This window comes from Nomascus leucogenys, chromosome 22a, assembly GCF_006542625.1.
Source record: "Nomascus leucogenys isolate Asia chromosome 22a, Asia_NLE_v1, whole genome shotgun sequence".
In the NCBI taxonomy this organism is placed as follows: Eukaryota; Metazoa; Chordata; class Mammalia; order Primates; family Hylobatidae; genus Nomascus; species Nomascus leucogenys.
In genome coordinates this window covers 37,725,541-37,746,665 of record NC_044402.1, presented here as the reverse complement: position 1 = coordinate 37,746,665, position 21,125 = coordinate 37,725,541, and positions in this window count along the sequence as shown.

The following is a 21,125-nucleotide window of genomic DNA, read 5'->3' as shown; positions in this document are numbered from 1 at the left end:
TACAAACTTTTAGACACAGAGTGCTGACTGGTGCATTTACAAACCTCTAGCTAGACACAGAGTGCTGATTGGTGATTTTCCGTCTAGCTAAAGACGCAATCCTTTAGCTAGACAGAAAAGTTCTCCAAGTCCCCACCTGACGCAGAAGCCCAGCTGGCTTCACATCTCAATGGCACTCTCCGTGGGACTTTGTGGCACCTAGCCTGGGCACTCTGGCAGCCCAGAGGGAGCTTGACCCCCCCCATCAAGCCCAGCAGGCACCTGCTGGCCCGCCATGCACACTGCACGGCCCGCAGAGCCCGCACCCACCCGGAACCTACGCCTGCCCACGAGCGACTGCACGCAGCCCCAACTCCTGCCTGCGCCTCTCCCTCCACACCTCCCCATGAGCAGAGGGAGCTGGCTCCACCTTGGTTATCCCCAGCGAGGGCTGCTAGCACGTTGTCACCTCTCAATATGGCAGATAGACAAGAGAAATATGTGTTGAAACATGGATGGGGTTCTTTCTGCAAGAGAATATTTCTCAGTTTCAGTGTGTCTGATTATAAATTACCAATGTATGAACGTGTCTGCTTTTGTTTGTCTGCCTCTTGTTTTCACTGCTGGACACATGTAGCCTGCTACTCAGGCTCTGAGTTAAGTCCTAGCTGCATCCCTACCTTGCCTATACCCTCTTTGCATCTGTGTGTCCTTGGACAAATTGTCTTAACTTTCTCTGCCTTTGTTGTCTCAGGCTTTTTAACACTAAAATATTTGTGATAGTATCTAACATATGGTTTAGATAGGAGGGGAATGAGATAATATATGTAAAGTGCCTGGTACAAAGTTAATGCTAAATAAACACTGTTTACACTTCATCACTTCCTGAGACCAAATATCTTAGATAATTTTAAGTAAAGAACTGGTTGTTCATTAGGTGTTCTTACTGGGAAAACTTCCAATACCAACTTTATCAAGCAAATATATAAGGTTTATGACTGTGGCAACAATATAAGAAGCAACCATTTATTACGTACTCTTGTATCTCTAGCTGTAGAAGGGGAAGTATCTTTAGCTGTAGAAGGGGAATGACCACGAAAACTTACAAGTTCTGGTGGACAAAACTTCAACCTTTTTTCTCTTCCCTGCACTGACTCCCCTTGCATCTGACTTCCCTTTCTTGCTCTTTTTCATCCCACCCCATGAAGGAAATCATCTCTCCTCAGGTACTGTGGCTTGCTTATTTCTCCTGATATCCATGTATATTAGGGTCTTCCAGAGAAACTGAACCAATAGAGAGAGAGAGAGAGTGTGTGTGTGTGTGTGTGTGTGTGTGTAAAATGAGTTTATTACAGAATTCCTTATAATTTATAATAATTTTATGATTATGGAGCCTGAGAAGTCCCATGTTCTGTAATTTGCAAGAAGATCCTGGAAAGCCAGTGATGTTAATCACAGTTTGAGTCTGAAGGCCTGAGAACCTGGAAAGTAGGTGATATAATATCTAATCTGAGGGCAGAGACCAATATATCAGTTCAAGCAATAAGGCAGAAAGAGAATTCAACTTTCATTCAATTTTCCAGTCTATTCAGACTCTCAACATGTTGGATGATGCTCAACCCATTGGGGAGGGCCATCTGATTTCTCAGTATACCAATTCAAATGCTAACCTCTTCTGGAAATGCCCTTGCAGACATACCCAGAAATAGTGTTTACCAGATACCTGGGAATCCTGTAGCCCAGTCAAGTTGATGCACAAAATTAACCACATCATGTGAAGTGATAAATAGAATCACAGAACCAGGTTAGCATGAATATACAGTTCTGTGGACCTGGCCATCTCTGAAAGGGGGAAAAATATATATCATTTTGTCTTCAGGTTCCTGACACGTTCTCTGATCAAGCTTTACCATCAACAATACTGAAGTCTGATTTTCCACTTGCTTCAGCCTTTTTGTTTAGATCCTGTAATCAGGACTCAGAGGGTTGTTGGGGAGAAATAAATGATGGGATTTATGCACCAAATCCTACTCTATACCTTAAAAAATGGGTTTGAGACATTTTACTTTTATTTATCTTTGGTAAATAATTTTATTTAAAAGTTTCTTAACATGAGGCTACCAAAGCATGCTTTACTTTCTGCTTATTATTCTGAGATATATAAAACTTCACCCAAAATAGTTTCCTTATAAGATATGTATATACCTTTTAAAGAAGGCATATGCCTTTATAATTTAATAATTTGGTTAATAAGTTTTTGTACAGAATTTAAATTACTTATGAGATAGAAGAGATGAGGTATAGCATGCAAGATAGGACTTTCACTTTTCTGGCACATTACGTATTATGCCAGTGGAGGTTTGTACTTTTATTCTTAATGAGAAAAACTGAATATATGTAACTTCCTTAAGGGGGTCACTCAACTAATTGTAATAATGTCTAAGAACTGGCCAGTGACAGAAACTTAATGAATGAATACTCAGGTTTGCCATTTTTAGTCCTTGTCCTGCATCTGGCTCTTTATCATCATGGTTGGACTGGGCAGAGAGAGCTCCTGCACATATACATGATCAGGAGCTCCTGACGGCCCTCATGCATAAAGGAGCTCTGCAGTAAGTTGGAAATCAGCGGTATTGCTAAGCTGAGAAACCCTCCACTGCAGATCATCCCAGAGGCAAGAGCAAGTGAAGAATATGCTGTCAACTCCTGGCATTTTTCCCTTTAGAGGAAACTGAGTCCTGGTTAATAGAGGCCAGAGGTCTCTGTGGCCTTTGGATGAATTCAGGATTCAGTCATTGAGCACTAGAAGGGAGAAGACCAGGCCTAAGGGGGAGAAGTAGTAAAACCTCTCCTATGAAGCAGAAAATCAGCTGGAATAACCCGCTTATAATAAACTGGGATTAATAAAAGCCTAGCTGACTCAGAATTATTGAGCGTTGTTAAGCCAACAGAAAGATGAGCCTTATCTATGGGCATATATACAAGTATATACTGCCTATAAGAGGATATTTACAAGACTTATCTTTTATTTTCTGATTTATTTGCCTTTAATACCTAGCTTGGTTTCAGTAAGAACCACCACAAACAAAAGCATTGAGAAAAATTAAAATTCATACTGCTAGGCATTTATAAAACCTAACTTTCAAGGCTGGCCACAGTGGCTCACGCCTGTAATCCAAGCACTTTGGGAGTCCAAGGCAGGAAGCTCACGAGGTCAAGAGATCGAGACCATCCTGGCCAACACAGTGAAGTCCCGTCTCTACTAAAAATACGAAAAATTAGCCAGGCGTGGTGGTGCATGCCTGTAGTCCCAGCTACTTGGGAGGCTGAGGCGGGAGAATCACTTGAACCCAGGAAGCAGAGGTTGCAGTGAGCTGAGATTGTGCTACTGCATTCCACACTGGTGACAGAGTGAGACTCAGTCTCTAAATAAATAAATAAATAAATAAATAAATAAATAAACCCTACCTTTCACTCTCAAACATTGAATTGAAGGTATGGTAAAAGTTTTTTCTCCAAAACTTCTAATATCTAAAGTTGAGGTCGCATATTTTAACTAATTAGAACGCCAAATTAGGCATCAGCAAGTACGAATTTCAGAATCCTAGACTGAAACTATCATTAACATTCTGCAAATTAGAGTCTCAGTTTCCTCATGAGAAATATATAATCTGCTTTATAAAGTTACTTGTGAAAAGGCCAAATTATATAGTAACTGTAATGACATTCTGAGAATCTCCAAAGTGTTATTAAAATATAGAATATATCATTTTAGAAATCTGTTTCATCTTTCCTTGGACATAACATTCGATTATGTCAGTAAAGACAGGGAGTATAATCCATGAAGGAGTTATTCTGAGGGAGACTCTTGGTTCAGATTGCAAACTCAGGAGTGACTCAAGAAGAACACGCTTCACATGGATTGAGAATAGCATAAGAGACTACGAACAGATGCAGAAGCAAACTATTTGTGTTTACTTGGAGAAAGGTGACTACTGGGTGCCACAAGTTGTGATATTAAGCTTGATTTTATTCAACATCTTTATTAATCATCCAGAAGATGAGCAAAACAGCACATTAATTAAATCTGCAGATGGTGATAAACAGGGAGACATTTCAGGGTCTATTGTGGGCAAAGGAACAATATGAAAAGACTGGGTTTAGAAGGAGGCAGAGCAAGACACTAATGAGTATTTGTTTTGGTGCAATAAAGACTTGAAATACACCTAGAATAGAATATGAAAATGATACTGAAGGCCTTGAACAGTGTGATAGAAAACAATTAGTGGTGATAAGGATACAAATTAAAATATTATTGGCAGCAAAAAAGAGCTGTTCTACTGAATTCCCATTTTGTTTGTCATGTCATGTCATCACTTTGCTTGACATCCAGGTGGAATTCACTTCACAGATGAGGCATGCCAGACGAGATCAGAATCTGCAAACTGTGATGTGAGACTGAGAGTATAAAAGAACCACACTTGGATATTCTCTGAAATATGCATTCTAAGACTGATGTCAGTAAGGTAGTTGCCACTGGCTTGCTAAGCCATGGACCTCTTATTTCCAGGGCCTTGGGTCACAGTCTACTGAACATAAAGTTACCACTAGAATCATATTCCTCTAACAGTATTCAACACGCCATTTCCCTGTTGAATGAGCTAACATACAGCAGGTCCTCCAATAATGTCATTTAATTCAGCGTCATTTGGTTATAACATTAAGGGGAAAAAAATTGATTCCCTGCTAGGGTCACTGTCTGTTAAGTTTGCACATTTTCCCCATGTCTGGAAGAGTTTTCTGTGGGTACTTGAGTTTCTTTCCACATCCAAAGATGCATATGTTAGGTTAATTGGGGTGTCTAAATGGTCCCTGTCTGAGTGAGTGTGGTGTGGTTGTGAGTGTGTCCTGCAATGGGATGACATCCTCTCCAGGGTTGATTCCCACCTTGTGCCCTGAGCTGCTGAGAAGGGCCCTGACCACCTGCCATCCTGAACCTGGAATAAGCATTTTGAATGAATGAATGAATGAATACAAATTGTTGTAAAATGAAAATTTGTAAAGTATATAATCAAATGTGTCACAATAAGTGATTTGGTAGGAAAGCACTCAACAAGCCCCTGTATGATTGTTTTGAACATGTTTTGATGTGGTGGTAGGAGATGCACTTTACCCCTTTACTTTCTCTTTTCAAATATTTATTTCTTGAATTAACCCACCACCATGACTGTTGTAACTCACTGATGCACCAAAAATTGGGCAGATAATTTTTATTAATCTTTCTTTATTTCTTTTTTTTTTTTGAGACAGAGTCTCACTCTGTCGCCCAGGCTGGAGTGCAGTGGTGCAATCTCGGCTCACTGCAAGCTCCGCCTCCCGGTTTCACGCCATTCTCCTGCCTCAGCCTCTTCGAGTAGCTGGGACTACTCGAAGGCGCCCGCCACCACGCCCGGCTAATTTTTTTGTATTTTTAGTAGAGACGGGGTTTCACCGTGGTCTCGATCTCCTGACCTCATGATCCGCCCGCCTCGGCCTCCCAAAGTGCTGGGATTACAGGCTTGAGCCACCGCGCCCGGCCTAATCTTTCTTAAATGTAGGTATAGTTCATTTATTTCAGCATTTAATAGAATTGTTGTAGGTCTTTATTTAGAAGTTTGGAAATGTTTTTGTTACCAGAAATATGCCATAGGAACTTAACTCTTTTTTTTACATCAATTAGCCTATGGTAAAATTGGTTTTGTTATATGTGTTTTCTTTAAAGCTGCAGTTTCCAGGAACCTATCTATGATGATAAATGAGGACTTACTGTATAGGTGGTTAAATATCTCTGAATTAAGACCTCTGCTTGCATTCTTACAATTTTTCCTCTTTTTTCATTTTTAAGATGGTCATTGGGTTCTCAGTAAAGTTGATTTGTCTCTCAGAATAGCTTTATATAAATTTTTAACTTTTGATATGTCTTCTCACCTGATTTTCTTTCCATCTCTCTCCATTTATATCAGGCAAAGTCTCAACAAGAAACAGATGGCACATTAAATACAGACTATTTCAAAAAGGATTTATTTACAAAGGGATTATTTATAGAGGTATCAGTTTAGGGGAACCACATATTTGACACAGCAACCTAGGGTTTGAGTTTACATCAGATGTTAGGCCCTCTAGGTCCAAAGGCATGTGGAAGTTACCAGAACCTGGAAGAAGTTATGGAGAGTTGGCAGCCTTGAAAAGGAACAGTGACATATAATCCAGGGACACACAGCCAGCTAGAGATGATACTATTGGGAAGGAATGAGAGATACCTTGATCTCACTCTCCTCCCTCCATCCAATCACTTTTGGGGACTCTCAATTGACTCAAGCAACTAAAAGTCAAAGAGAATGGAAACTTATTCATGTGGCCCATGTAGGTCACCCTCCCATGGCAGAGAAGAGTGTAGAAGGGTACAGAGGTGTATGTGGAGGGGCAAATGGAAGATTTCCAACACGACATTTTTACATAGAACTTTGAAAAGATGAAAGGTTTGGGATGAAGCCATAGGCACGTGAGCCACCCTGAGTATATTCTAGCCTCTTCTTGCTTGAGAATATAGTCAATAGGACATATAAATAGTAATTGATTGACCAAAGTATACCTTGTTTTATTATAACAAACTTGAAACCAAAAGTTCTATCATAATTTTTAGAAGATTATGAAATACATGGTAGATACAAGAGCATATATGCAATGACTAGATAAGTTATAAAGAATAATAACAAATGTATACCGAAGCATCCATAACAAATCTTACGTAGATAATTATTCTTACAGTGAAGTCCCCCGTGTGCTGTTTCTGGCAATATCCTTCAATCTACTACAGAGATAAACATTGCTGTGTTTTGTGTTCGTGGCTCACTGCAGCCTTGAAATTCTGGACTCAAGTGATCCACCCACCTCAGCCTCCTGAGTAGCTAGGACTACAGGCACATGCCACCCATTCCTAGCTAATTTTTAAATTTTTTTTTGTAGAGATACTGTCTCACTTTTTGAACTCTTAGCTTCAAGTAATCCTGCCACCACAGCTTCCCAAAGTGGTGGGATTACAGGCATGAGCCACTGCTCCCAGCTTATATAGACTCTTTTACCCTTATATGATGTACATTTAATATTGCCAACTTCTGAAATGTATACAAATGGTATCATACTAGATATGCCCTAATACGATTTGCTTTTTATCATTTAACATTATATTTCTAAGATTCATCCATGTTATTGCACACTGTTCATTTTCACAGTCAGAGCTCTTTATCACATGAATATTTTACAATTATTCTCCCTACTGGACATATGTTTACAGTTGTTGCTGCTGAAAATAAGGCCACTATGCATATTCTTATTTGTTTCTTGGCACCTAGTACCAAAGACATATCTAAGACCCATGAGACTAGGTCAGGGCATATGTGTATTTTCAGCTTTACTAGATAATTCCATGATTTTTTATGAATTTACTCTCCCAAGAGCAATATTTAAGAGTTTCTATTGATTCTCATTCTTACCAACTCTTTGTTACTAATTAAAAAAAAAAAATTGTGAGCTTATGTGAGAGAGTATCCCATTGTGGTTTCAGTTTTCAGGTCCATGATTGGTAATGAGTTTGAGCAGCTTTTAATGCTTATTGACTATATTTTTTTCCTTCTGTGGGAAACATTTGAGCTGTACGTTTTGCTCTTTATTTGGAGATTGTTTTTCATTTTAATGTTTGTAGAATTTCTTTATATGTTCTGGACATGGAACTTTTGGTAGGAGTTGTGTTGTAAATATATGCTCCTAGATTGCATATTTACAGCTTTGTCTCCTTTGAGAATCAGAAAGTCTTAATCTTATTATACCTAAATTTTTGGATTTTTTCTTTTGTGGTTTACATTTTTGCTGAAGGAACCCTTCTCTTTCTTGAAAAGATAAAGTAATATTCTTTACTTTTTCAAAATTTTACCTTTTACATTTAAGTACTTAATCCATTATGTACATCTCATTCAAGAAATGTTTTTGTTACTGCACTCCAGCCTGGGCGACAGAGTGAGACTCCGTTTCAAAAAAAAAATAAATAAATAAATTTTTGTTATTCTTAGCCATTTATCTATACAAATTTTAAAATTCTTTTTTTTGTTGTTTTTACTTTTAAGCTCAGCAGTACATGTGCAGGTTTCTTATATAGGTAACTTATGTGTCACTGGAGATTTCTGTGCATTCTTATTGAGATTGGTTGAAAGTGCATTCAATCTTTAGATCATATTGACAAGAACTTAGGACATCCTTAGGATATTTTGTCTGCTTATCCATTCACATAGCATGTTTCTTCATATATTCATTCTTTTATTTCTTTCAATGAAGCATTATATCTTTCTCTCTTTTGTATATATATATATTTTTTTTTTGTTATTTGTTTGTTTTTTGAGACATGGTCTTGCTCTGTTGTCCAGGCTGGAGTGCAGTGGTACAATCGTGGCTCACTTGCAGCCTCAACCTCCTGAACTCAAGGGATCCTCCCATCCCCATCCCCCTGAGTGGCTAGAACCACAGGTATGCACCACCACACCCTGCTAACTTTTGTGGGGTTTTTGTTTGTTTGTTTGTTTTTTGGTAGAGATGGGTTTTTGCCATATTGCCCAGGCTGGTCTCAAACTCCTGGGGTCAAACAATCCTCCTGCTTTGGCCTCCCAAAGTGGTGGGATTACAGACATAAGCCATTGTATCTGACCTATATTTTTCTTGTAAACAATATTATTTTGTTAGATTTATTTCTAAGTATCTTATACATACATATTTTTGCTGTTGTAAATTTATCCTTTACACATTTTTATATTTTCTAATCCTGGTGGATAAAAATGCAATTGACTTTTTCCCCCCTTTTTTGGTCTTTTATTTAGCAAATTTGCTAATCTTATTAATGCAGTTATTTTGTTTGTAAACTATTTGACGTTTTTGATGTAGGTAAAACATCTGTTAATGGTGCTGTTGTTTTATTTCATTCCAATGAATAAAGTTTTGTTTCTTTTATTCCAATCCCTATGTCTTCATTGCTTTTTCTTACCTTATGATGCCATCTAGGACCTTCAGTATGTTGTATAGATGAGGCAGTCACAGACATCCTTATCTTTCTGCTGAAGTTAAAGGGACCATTTCTCAAATTGTTCACCGTCAGGTAGAATGTGTGCTGTCAATAAAAATAATGCTTTGAAGCTAGAATTTTGTTACTAACCAGATCATTTTAATGTCGATTCAGGAATCACTTTTGTTGAGAACATTGACAGTTAATGATACAGAAATTGATGCTACACAGGCCTAAAATTAAGCTTATGATGACCTAATAGTCAAACAGATTTAGAAGTAAACTGGGAGAATAGAATATCTTTTTTCCTTTTCTCTCTTCCACTTCCCCCTCTTCATCTCCTAGGACCCTGACCCACCACACCCCATTGTAATTAACCCAAATATCTAGAGCTGCCATTGTTTGATATGATGAAAACTGTGGGAGCAATAACCTTGAGGGTAAAATATCAGGGATTTGGCTTTGATGTGTTTAATTAGAACTCCTTTTTAAAAATGTCCAACTGGTGATGATGAATAGGCAGCTGATTACAGACTCTAGAGTTCGGGGTAGAAGTCCAGGCTAAGGACTGAAATCTGGGAGCCCTCACTCTAAGCAGGAAGTAGTTAAGCCATAAGCCTAGGTGGAATCACTTAGGGGTGAGTGGAAACAGAGGAGAGAGAACTAAGGACTGAGAACTGGGAACTCATATATTTTAAGATTGGGAATATGAAGAGAAACAAAGGAGACAAAGAACTGTCAGTGAAGAAAGACAACACAGAATGTCTGGTTATTCTGAAGGCAAGTGCCACAGCTGTATCAAGGAGGAAGGTGCAATCACCTGTGTGAAAAGATAGTGTTAGGTCAAGAAAGAGGATTGAACTGAACACTACATTTTACAAGGTCATTAGTAATCTTTGCATGATTTGATAAAATAGTTGATGATAGATTAAATCAAGTAAAAGAAGACGGGACCATTACTCCATATATAATTGTGTGACCTAATGCCTTCACTTAAGAATACTTTATAAGCAGTTTCTTTGTGCTTCTATGTTGTCAGTTTTAATAAAAGAATAGTAGTCTTATGTGTAGATGTGTCATAGTGCATTTAATTAACTCCATATGTTTAGATATAGATGGTTTCCTTCTTTTTTTCTGCTTCTAAAAACACACTCAAAAACGTAAATGTTGTAAAATACATTTTCTATTTATGTAACTCTATTTCATTAGGTTAAATGGCTACAGGAAGACTTCCTGGCTCAAAAATACGTGCTATATCATAGCATATGAAAGCATATGATGCTATGATATTTCACAAAAAATAATACAAATAGCTAATGAAATTAAATACTATGTTTATCTACTGTCAATCCAATAAATGCAAATTAAACCTGTTGAGGAGGTTTAATCAGAATTTTGAGAGCTATTCTAAGGCTCCCTGCTTAAGTGAAAGTGGTTGAGCGTTAAGTCTGGTTAATATGTCTTTTTTTTTCTGTTATTCAATAGTTTTTTTGAGTGATTATGGTATGCTTGACCCTGGGGAGACAATGGCTGTAAGACAAACATAATCCTATTGAACTACAGCCTTATAACGTCCTGCATTTCCTTAGCTAGTAAACAGTGTAGAAAATCATTTAGTCTTTATCTCCTCTTCTGCCAGTTGATAAGTAGGATTTATGCAATTTTTGGTGTTTAACTGATCTCTTGATGTTAGATAAGGACCATTTATACCAAGGATTCAAATAGAGCTTTGATTGAGCTGGAAAATTATTTTGAGGTTAAGTAGTCTTGTCCCTTCTATTACTCCTGATAATTACCCTACCATTTATCATTGGATATGAATTTTTACATTTTGAGGACAGGGTTTAGGGGATGAATGTCAGAATCATAAAATGCTCCAACATGGAGGGTTAGGCTTTTATATTTGTTGGTAGTTATTGGGGATTGGTGGGATGTAGGGGTGTTTATTAACGAAATGATTTAAAACGTAATGTAAACCCCTTGGACAATGTCTGAAATACACAATATACTCCTGTGAGAACAAAAGACAAAAAAGGAGTAAATAAAAACTCTCCAAATTCTGCAAGGCAGATGGGTTTCTGTCCTCTCTGTTACTAAAAGAATCAAATGGGTTAAAGATGGAGTGTTTGGTTCTTGTAACAAAAACAAGAAAGATACCACCACACTAGTGAAGAAAGAGAGGAAAAATAAACCATGTATGGTTGGAAGGGTGCAGGGAATAGGAGCTGCATGTGCTGCTGGTGGGAACATCAATTGGTGCCTCTCTGGAGGGTAATTCAGCAATAAGTTTTTAGAGACTTAAAATGTTCCACTCCTTGTAATTTATCCTGGGGAAATATTTGGAGGTATTCTTAAAGATTTATGTATTATGATATTTATTACAGTGTTATTTATAAGAATAAAGAGTTGAAAACAAAAGTCCACCAATAGGCACTTGGTAAAATAAATTTATATATATGTGATTTATTACTATGCAGCAGTTTATAATCGTATTTCCAAAGATGGTTTGATGGCATGAGGGAAATATTCACAATATAATGCTAAATTAAAACTGTCAGATACAAACAGCATTAAATAGCAACCACTTACTGAACATTAATTTTGCACTAGGATGTATATTTAGGGCTTTATAAACACTTCATTTAATAATCCTCCAAATCTGGAGGATAGCTATTGCTATACTCAATTTACGCATTATAAATTCGAGATTAGAGAGTTAAGCTGCATTTCAAGCCCAAACTGTCCAAGTAAATAGAGCAGCCCCAAATATGCAAGGACACTTGGGTGAAAATGTGTATGTCTGAAAATCGGAGGAACTTTATCTGTTTCAAGTGTAAGGAATAGAGAAAGTAAGGCTATATTTTGGAGAATGTTACATCCCTCAAAATACTTTAATCTGGTAGGTGATAAAGATACCTTCAAAGATTTTAAGTAAGGGAGTGAAATGATCAGATTTCTTCTGAAGAATGATAACTGAAGAACCATACCAAGGATGGGATTGCAGTAGGGTACTTGGCAATCATATAAACACCAGTTGCTAAAGGTCTAGCGTCTGGGGAGTAATTGTGAAGATGGAGAGCAAGGGGCAGATTAGAAACACATTGTGGGTAAAGAATTAACTATAAGCGAGGTAAGGTGTTAAGTTCTAAGCTACAGGAAGGGGAGAAGACAGTAATAACTAGTTTCAGGCTGCTCTGTCTCTGGAGTAGACATTCTTTTATTTCCTTGCCTTTTTAAGAGAATAATGTCAGTGTCTGTAGGCACAGAAATATCTAATGATATAGGATACCCCAGGGAAAGTTCATATGCAGAACAGATGACCCCGTGTTTCGTTTTGAAGATATTTTATGTGAGGAACCACTTTAACAACACAATCCAGAAGCAAGTTGTTTTGGAGTTCAGGGCAAAAACTGTTGAAAATATATATTCGACGGTTATTTGCCAATAAATGTTATTTAAAGCCATGGGAGTTAATGATATTTTCAACAAGGATATAGAAAGGTTCTCAACTGGGCATGGATAAGTGTATCAGAATTGCCTAGAAAGAATTTCTAAATTACATATTCCAGCATTGTCCACTTCAGAGATTCCACTACGTATTCCACTTCTTAATGGGGGATGGAGATAGTCTGGTTTGAAGTGATACATAGGGCTGAGCTCATATTTTTTAAAACTGCTAAACACAAAAATATATACGAAATATAAATTTATTAAATAAATGAGTAATTTGTGGATGTAATTAGAATTCTTGAAGCAATACCACCTGAATGAAGTGTTGAGGTTAAGCTAACTCTGATCATGTACTTAATTGGTGATGGGACAAATCAGGAGAGATTTCCTTTGTAGGAGCAATAAGGCCTGAAAGCACTTATTACTTAGCATGCCTGAACTTACATGTGGTTTGCATTTCAATGTCATATTTATAATTAGGTATTGAATCTTTGAATTTATTTTCCCTTAGGAATAGTTTTCCAGGCAAACTAAAAAGAGCCGGCTTCATCTCCCATATGTCCTAAATAGTGTGCATTTTTAAGGAAAACTAGTACCAAATCATATTTATGTAATATTGCTACAATAATTAAACAAAACAAACCATGAAAAGCAAACAGGATAGACTGAATTATGTAAGAAGTATACCTGAGTTAAGAAGATGAAGGCTAGAGAAAAATGAGTCAAAATGGATGAGCTACTAAAGAAAAGAGATGAGAGTGAGGTTAAATAACTCTTCAAGTGGTCCACTAGGTAAATATTTCAGCCCAGAACATCTTAGGTGCTCTCCAGAGAGGTGTCAGTTACAGGAATGAAGGAATCAGATGTTGGCTGCAGTCATCTCCTCATATGAAACATTTGCAGATATCCCTAATTCACAAAGGTTAATATTATAAAGAAACACCTTTTTTCAGACACAGAGGGACCATCAGAATAATAAAAAGTACATAGAAGTCCATTATTGTATACATCTCGCCCATTTAAGCTATTGTTGGTTTTAATGTGACAGTTAATAATCATGTATTTTCTATGTTATATGTAAGAGTTATAGTGAATTGTAAGACTTGTAATTTATTTGCTTTATTATAGCTTCTAAATCATCCTCACGGGAGAAAAGAATTTCGATGGCAAATTTGGAGGGTAAATTTTGTAGAGTCATATTTGACCATATTAGAAAAAAAAAAGATGATTTTTGCCACTAAGAGAATTTTGTCATTTAAAAAGGCAATCTATTTTAAACAGGCCAGACTAAAACTGAATAAAAATACAGTGGAATATAGTTTATACTTGAGTCATTTGGGTGGGGTAGGGGATAATCAACTTAGCCCAGTTAGATCCTAGAACAGGAAATGAACTTCTAAGGGCACTGTTGCAACATTTCATGCATCATTTGATGAATGAGAATCTGGACTTCAGCTGTGTAATGAGATAGAGATTAGTGGACAGATAAAAGAAAGTTTGGTGATAGAATTAACTATACTCAGAGACACCCCTTCCAAATCTAGCTTTAGACACACACACACTCCACTGCCAGCTAGCCTTCGCTCTTTCCTGTGTGAATCAGAATGAGCATAGCCTCAGGTTTAGTGCATAGAAGGTTCTTAATGTACTTGGGCACATTCCAAAGGCAGACATCAGGTATTCACAATTGCTCTTCCAATCTGAACTCTCCCATGAGGGTTAGGTACTGAAGCTGAATACAGTACACCTGGAGCTCTGCCGGTGTATATTCTGGTACCCTATCTTGGCCTGCCAATGAGGGTTTTGAGGAGAAGGATAGAAAGTGAATCTTCTCTGGGCTACATGAAGCAAGGAGTTGTGAAACCCAGTGTTGGAAAATGTTTGGAGTAAAGACTTTCATCATTTTCTTAGGGCTCTAGCATGGATTCTTCTATTTCCTACTATGAAAGGAAATAGTGAACTTCATGAGGTAAACTTTGTGAGATTAAAATTGGTACTATATAACATGTTTTTTGATGCTCTCCTCCTCAGGGCCAGGAACTAGTTAAAGTACTTTGGCTAGTCCTTGGCCTTTCTGAGAGCATCCTGAATTCTAAGCTCCAAGTTCTATTTTTTTGGGCAGGGTATGGGGTAGCAGGCATTCTCATATTCAGCTTGTTAAACTAGAAAATGGCATAAACATTTTGGAGGGAAGTTTGGTTTTATGTATCAATAGCCTTAAAAAATATGCAAACCCTTTGATCTGGCAAGGTCTCTTGTAGACTTCATGTGGCTTCTTATCTGACACCAAGGTTGTGGTCCAAAAGATTAATGCACCCGAACTGCGCCTGAGGGAAATGTTGAGAAGACCTTGATGCTGTTTGTCACTGTTCCCCTAGCTATTTCATTGACCCTCAGCCCCTTCTGGCTAGAGATCCATAATCCAGCCATCTCCTAGCAGACCTAGACCCTCCACCTCACCTTGACTTTCTGACACTGGTCTTGCTCAGGTCCCTAATTCAGAGTGCAATTCTTACTTGTCAATCGTGTGGTTATATCAATGTTTTAATTATAAGAAGACATTTGTCTTTCATGGAGGCAAAGAGTTTTCACCCGCTTTCTGTTTCTACATCTCATTGGAGTTTATAGTCCCAGCCTCTTGCCCATATTCTCCAAACCCTGTTGCCTGGAGATCTATTAATGCTTTCAACAGTCACTTGGCATACACATTGCCTGAGGATATTATTAATATGTAGGTGTATCATTCAGTAGCTTTGGGGTGGGGCCCGGGTAATGTTGTGATATTGACCTGTAGATCAAACTTTGAGCAGCAAGGAATTAGGCTACTTTTGCTATATGTTATTTTCATACAAACGATACATTCAACAGTATAAGTAGCCATAAAATAAACATCAGCCTACATGGCCAATCAATAATCTGACTTACAGCTTATTTTTGTTGCATTTAAAAGGAAATCTGTGCTCATTATAGAAAAGTGACCATGTGGGAAACCTGAAAATAGGTGTAAGTGGGGTTGTAAGGAACAGGTCCACATGTTTAGTTTTCCCAATAGAAAAATTTCAGGGCAAATAGAATTTCTGTGGACTTGATTTTTATAGTAATCAAAAACTCTACTCTGTCTCATGTGGACAGGAACAAAAAGGTCTTTTCTTGCCTTCCATAGCATAACATAACCACAGTTCTGAATTATCTGAGAGTATCTTTGCATAAGGAAAGGATTTGAACTTCCTAAGAGGCCTGTACAGTATACTTCAGCATCCTTCCTCCAAGAATGTCAATATTCTCTGCAAACTTTGGCTGAATCATCATCATTGCAGCCCATATGATAGGCATCTGAACATCTCACAGTGTCTTCTTTTCAGTGCATAAAGAGACTTTAAATTGGGACATGGTGTGTCATGACTCGGAAAAGAGTGTCAAATAAGGCTTTTTCAAAAGGGAACATTGAGCCCAATATGTAACAGAGGAGACAGAAATAAGGGGGTGTCAAGGCTTTTTCAAAAGGGAACATCATGCCCAATACCTGAAGAGTTAGAAAAGTATTTTTCTGCTCAATGTGACTAAATGCTCTTTACTGATTGACAGAGACAGTGAAAATTTTTACAGTGCTTTGCAAGCATGACTCACTCATAGCCTCAAGGTGTAGGCATTTCCACGGGAATGGATTGGAGGCTGTGGCTATTGTATACCCCTGCGTGCTTTCACAATAGTTTTTCATTTTCCTATTTTGTGTATTCTAAGAACCTAGTCTTAACTCCTTAGGTAACCCTGAAAGCCACTGAAGAGTCTAGTTTTCTTTGAAGAATAAGATCTCCAATTCTAGATAAGTGTTTATTTGCCTGAATGTGTTATACACTTGAGTTTAGTCAATATTCTCTACAGGAAACAAAGAAAGGGTTTCTCTCCTTCAAGTGCTAAAGGGCACCATGTTGAACTATCCAGAGGACAAGTTGTTTATACGTTATCTCGACATGTTTTGTCATCTCTGGTAACCTTGTGTATGTTTTCTGTCAATAGAATATACATTTTAAGAGGTGAGAAAATGGTGTTTGTAACTGCACTTTGAATGCAGAATGAATTCAAATATATTAATAAATGACGTTGACAGTCACCAATATTAAGGACATTTGGAATAGCTAATCTCTAGTTTATGAATAATAAGTTATCTTGGTTTTAATAATTTACTTAAATATTTTCCCTCTATTCTTTATCTGTAAAGTTGAAAGATCTTTCTACCTCCCCTTAGATGATTACTAGTTATACTCTTAGAGGGCAGATATAAGTTAATGAGCTCCAAGGGAGGGGACAAGAAAGCAAGAACAAAAACAGCATATTGCCTTCAAGACTATTAATGTCCCTTTGTGGAGGATGGCAACAGCTAATGTCTGGCAAGAGCAGTGGAGGAAGAAATTGCTGCAGGTTCAGGTGGGAGAGTGAGTCACCTTGAGGCTGGCACTGCTGATGAGGTTTGGAGAATAATCTTTCCATTAGGAGTAGAATCCTCCTTTGAGGATGGGGGTGTTATTAATGTCCAGTACTTGAAATGTTTGATTTACTTCCTGTGTACTGCAAGGAAAGAAAGCATTAAAACCCCACACATCACAGATCCACAGAGAATTTCTGTAAATGCATTGAACCTCAAAGATATTAGGAAATTTTAGAATCGTGGAGCATTTCTTTTGCGTGTGGGGGCATATATTACAGCCCAGAGATATAAGTTACTGAAATAGATAAATAGGTGCAGGTAAGTGTATAGGGTAGGTAGATATATGTTGCCAACTGATTTTTAGTAGAATAATCAAATATTCACTTGCCTTATACTGTGCCACTTTGAAAAGTTATTGTTTATAGGAAAATTGTAGATATTACAATAGCTAAATAATTAGTCATTTCTAATATCTTTATAAGCACAGAAAATATCTAGCAGACTTTATACATAATAAAAGTGTGATTTTCATAGGGCTAGATTTAAAATTGTGTGCCTATCTTAAATGCCAAGTCATTGTAATGAGGTATGAGCTTACTCTTGCTTAAATTTGTATATTTTATTCTTACTCACTTTTAAATACCTTTTCTTAATCCCTTATTTTTGGCTCATTTGATATGATTATCATTCCAATTTCTTGCCTCCTGAATAATAGATTCTAAATCATTCTCATTTGGTCTTTGATTCCTTATTAAAAATCCTGAAGCCTAACAGCTAATGATGCTGTTGATGCATGGCAATGCTGCATTTAATCAAGGATTGTTTTCATTATTGCACAATATCCCTCTTACCTCGTCAAAGATAATTTGTCTTTCTATTGCATTTCTTTTTGGTATTTAAGAAGTTTGGAATCGTAGTTCATAGGTTCAAGCCACCAAAACGAACTTATGCCTAATAGGTGTTTTCACTTCTAATTGGTATAATTTTATGACTGACACTACTTTATTGAGGAGGCATTGGGCATTATGTATGTATAATATATACATATGTATATATATACACACACATATATATACACATATATACACACACACACACACACACACTTGTTATGTCCCTCCAGTCTTTAGTAATTGGATTTTTTTAGTCAAAAAGTATGCATAGGAGACAAGTCACTTCAGACCCAGGCTACCCAGTGCTTTTGAAAGCTATAACAATTCTATGTATTTCATGACCATATTTATTTTCCCAAGGAGCTAATCACTTAAAATATCCCAGATCCTCAATGTGAGATAGCTGCCATTTGGTTTCAAAGTAGTCAAATGGGTATTGAAATTGGTCTTATTGTACCAGTTAGCATAGTTGGACAGTATTTTCAAGAAAACCTGTCGTCAGCTGTATAGCTTAAATGTACAAGAGAAATTTGCAACGCATTTGGAGTGTTGATGCCTTAAAGTTATTTATTTCATAATAAATCACTCCATAATAACATTCTAGAGAGCATGAAGGATGTTCATTAAATATTAGTATGTGCAAAATCCATGGTTTATATTTAGCTAACTTATAAATACCCTGATCATCTATGAGGACATATTGAGCTCTCAATGCTAATACAAACAAATTTATTGATTCAACTCGAGTTTCCTTGTTCTATTCCCAGATTTGAATGGCACAACTGTGTGGTCAGGTCACAGGGAGGACCATGCCACAATGTGAATAAGGGAAGGAAAGTTCATTTGATTACTGAAAAAAATAATTGACCAAGGCACGTTTTCTACTTACTGTTAAAAAGGCATCATACTTTCTTATGAAGAAAATGAAAGAGCTGACACCACTTTATACTTGCAAATGACAGACATGAAAAAGACATAAAGTATGAAAGAGGCAAGAGATTATTGGTAGCTTAAAGAACTTATTCTCAAACATTGCTGATACATTTGCAGCAGAACAATTATTAAAAAGGAGAAAAAACAATTAAACAAATACCACCGCTTAGATGTAAATTCTCAGTCCAATGTGCCTTTCTCCAATGGTTTACTAAAGAAAACCAATAGAAAACTAACAAAATTAGGCTATGCAAACACTTTTTAAAAATTAAGTAGTTCTACATGAAAGACCTGCAGATAACCAAGTTGATAATAATTACACATTTAAAGAATATGAACAATCCCAAAGTAGGCTGGTTTACACACAATGTAAACTGCTAGAAGTGCCCCTTTGTTTAAAATACTATCTAGGGAAGAACAACAGTGACTCAGGGCACTAGATAAAAGTACACTACAGGGCAGATCACCTGGTTTTATTCACCTAGTAAAAATATCTGTTAAGATTCTCTTCCCTATTTTCTGATTTCATCTGTACCAGTCAACCTACTGGTTACTAATAGACTTCCCAGATTCTTAAATACTGCTGTGGCTAAGAGCAAAAAAAAAAAGATTTCTGATTAAAAATAAATATTCTATTTTAAACTTCTATCTCCTAGAATATTGTTTTCCTTCTTTCATCGAACAAATATTTTTAGTGACAACTATGTGCCAGGAATTTTGCTACTTGTCAAAGATTTAGCAGTAAGCACAACAAATATGGTCACTGCCGGTTTTCTAGTGGGTGAGAGAGATAGTTGTGATCCTGTTTCTCTATGCTGCTCCTGCCAACATTCCATCAGGAAATCTCTGTTATCTTTATTTTCAACATGTGTCAATAAACTGATTACATCTCAATATCTTTTCTGCATCTACCTCGCTCTGAGCCACTCATCTCACACATGGATTTTGGCAATAGTTTCCTAGCAGGTCTTTCTGGTTTTAGTCTTCCCACCTTCCTGGATGTCCTATTTTCAACCGAGCAGCAACAGTGATGCCTTCAGAATGCAGGTCAGACCACATTAGTTTCCTACTGAAAATTCTGCAACGGCTTCCATTTTACTGAGAGCAAAAGCTTGTGTCTTTGCCCTGCCCCATCCTCCGGCTTCATCTTTTCATCCCTTCTCTTTGCTTACTCTACTCCAGCCACAGTGGCTTCCCTGCCCTTCCACAGACCATATACACTTAAACCTCAGGACCTTTGCAAGGGCTGTTCTTCATGACTGGAATGATCTTCACCCAGAAATTGCTCCAAGTTTTTCTCAAATGTTATATTCTTAATGAGGCCTTCCCTGACCATACTAATTTAAAATTACAATCCACTCACACTTCTTATTCTGCTGTCTTTTATTTTCTATTTAAAAAGCACTAACATACTATATAATTTTCTTATCACTTGGATTATTTATTTTCTTCTCCCTCACTACAATGTTAGCTCTTTAATGGGAGAGGTTTCATTCACTGATATATCCAACAGCATGCTTGGCACATAGTAGGCGTTGAATAAATAGTTCAAATGCTTAATGAATGAGCCAAGTAAAATAAATGCATACTTAAAAATCATGATGATGATAATAATTAACATATTGCTCACTATTTGACATTATTTTAAATGCTTTGCGTATAGATTTCTCTAAAATTACCTTATTTTATCCTCAAAACAATCGTATGCGACAGGTAGACATTGCTATCTCTATTTTTTGTTTTTGTTTTTGAGACAGAGTCTTGCTCTGTCACCCAGGCCAAACTGCAGTGGCATGATCATGGCTCACTGCAGCCTCAACCTCCTGGGCTCAAGCAATCCTCCCACCTCAGCCTCCAAAATAGCTGGGACTACAGTGGTGCTCTATAATGCCAGACTAATTTTTTTTTTTTTTTTTTTTTTTTTTTTTTTTTTTTTGTAGAGAGGGAGTTTCCCCATGTTGCCCAGGCTGTCTCAAACTCTTGGATTCGTGATCCCCCTGTCTCTGCCTCCCTAAGTGCTGGGATTACAGGTATGAGCCACCACATCTGTTATTTCTATTTTAAATATGAAGCAACTGAGACATAGAAAGGTTGAAAGCTTGCCCAAGTCATATGCTAATAAATGGTAGAGTTGGGGTTCAAAGGCAGGCATCCAGGCTCGCAAAGAGTCCACAGTCTTTACTGTGACTCTCTCCTACCTTCCTATTGTCATGAAGTTAGCAGTGTGAAGAAAAGACTTATCTAGCAAGAGATCTGGATCTGGTTTGATGAGAAAGATGAGTATCATTTAGTTGTTGGGAAGAAGAACCAGTCTTTCTAGGTCAGCTCAGCTTTGGAGACCTGAGATGAGGGGAACTTT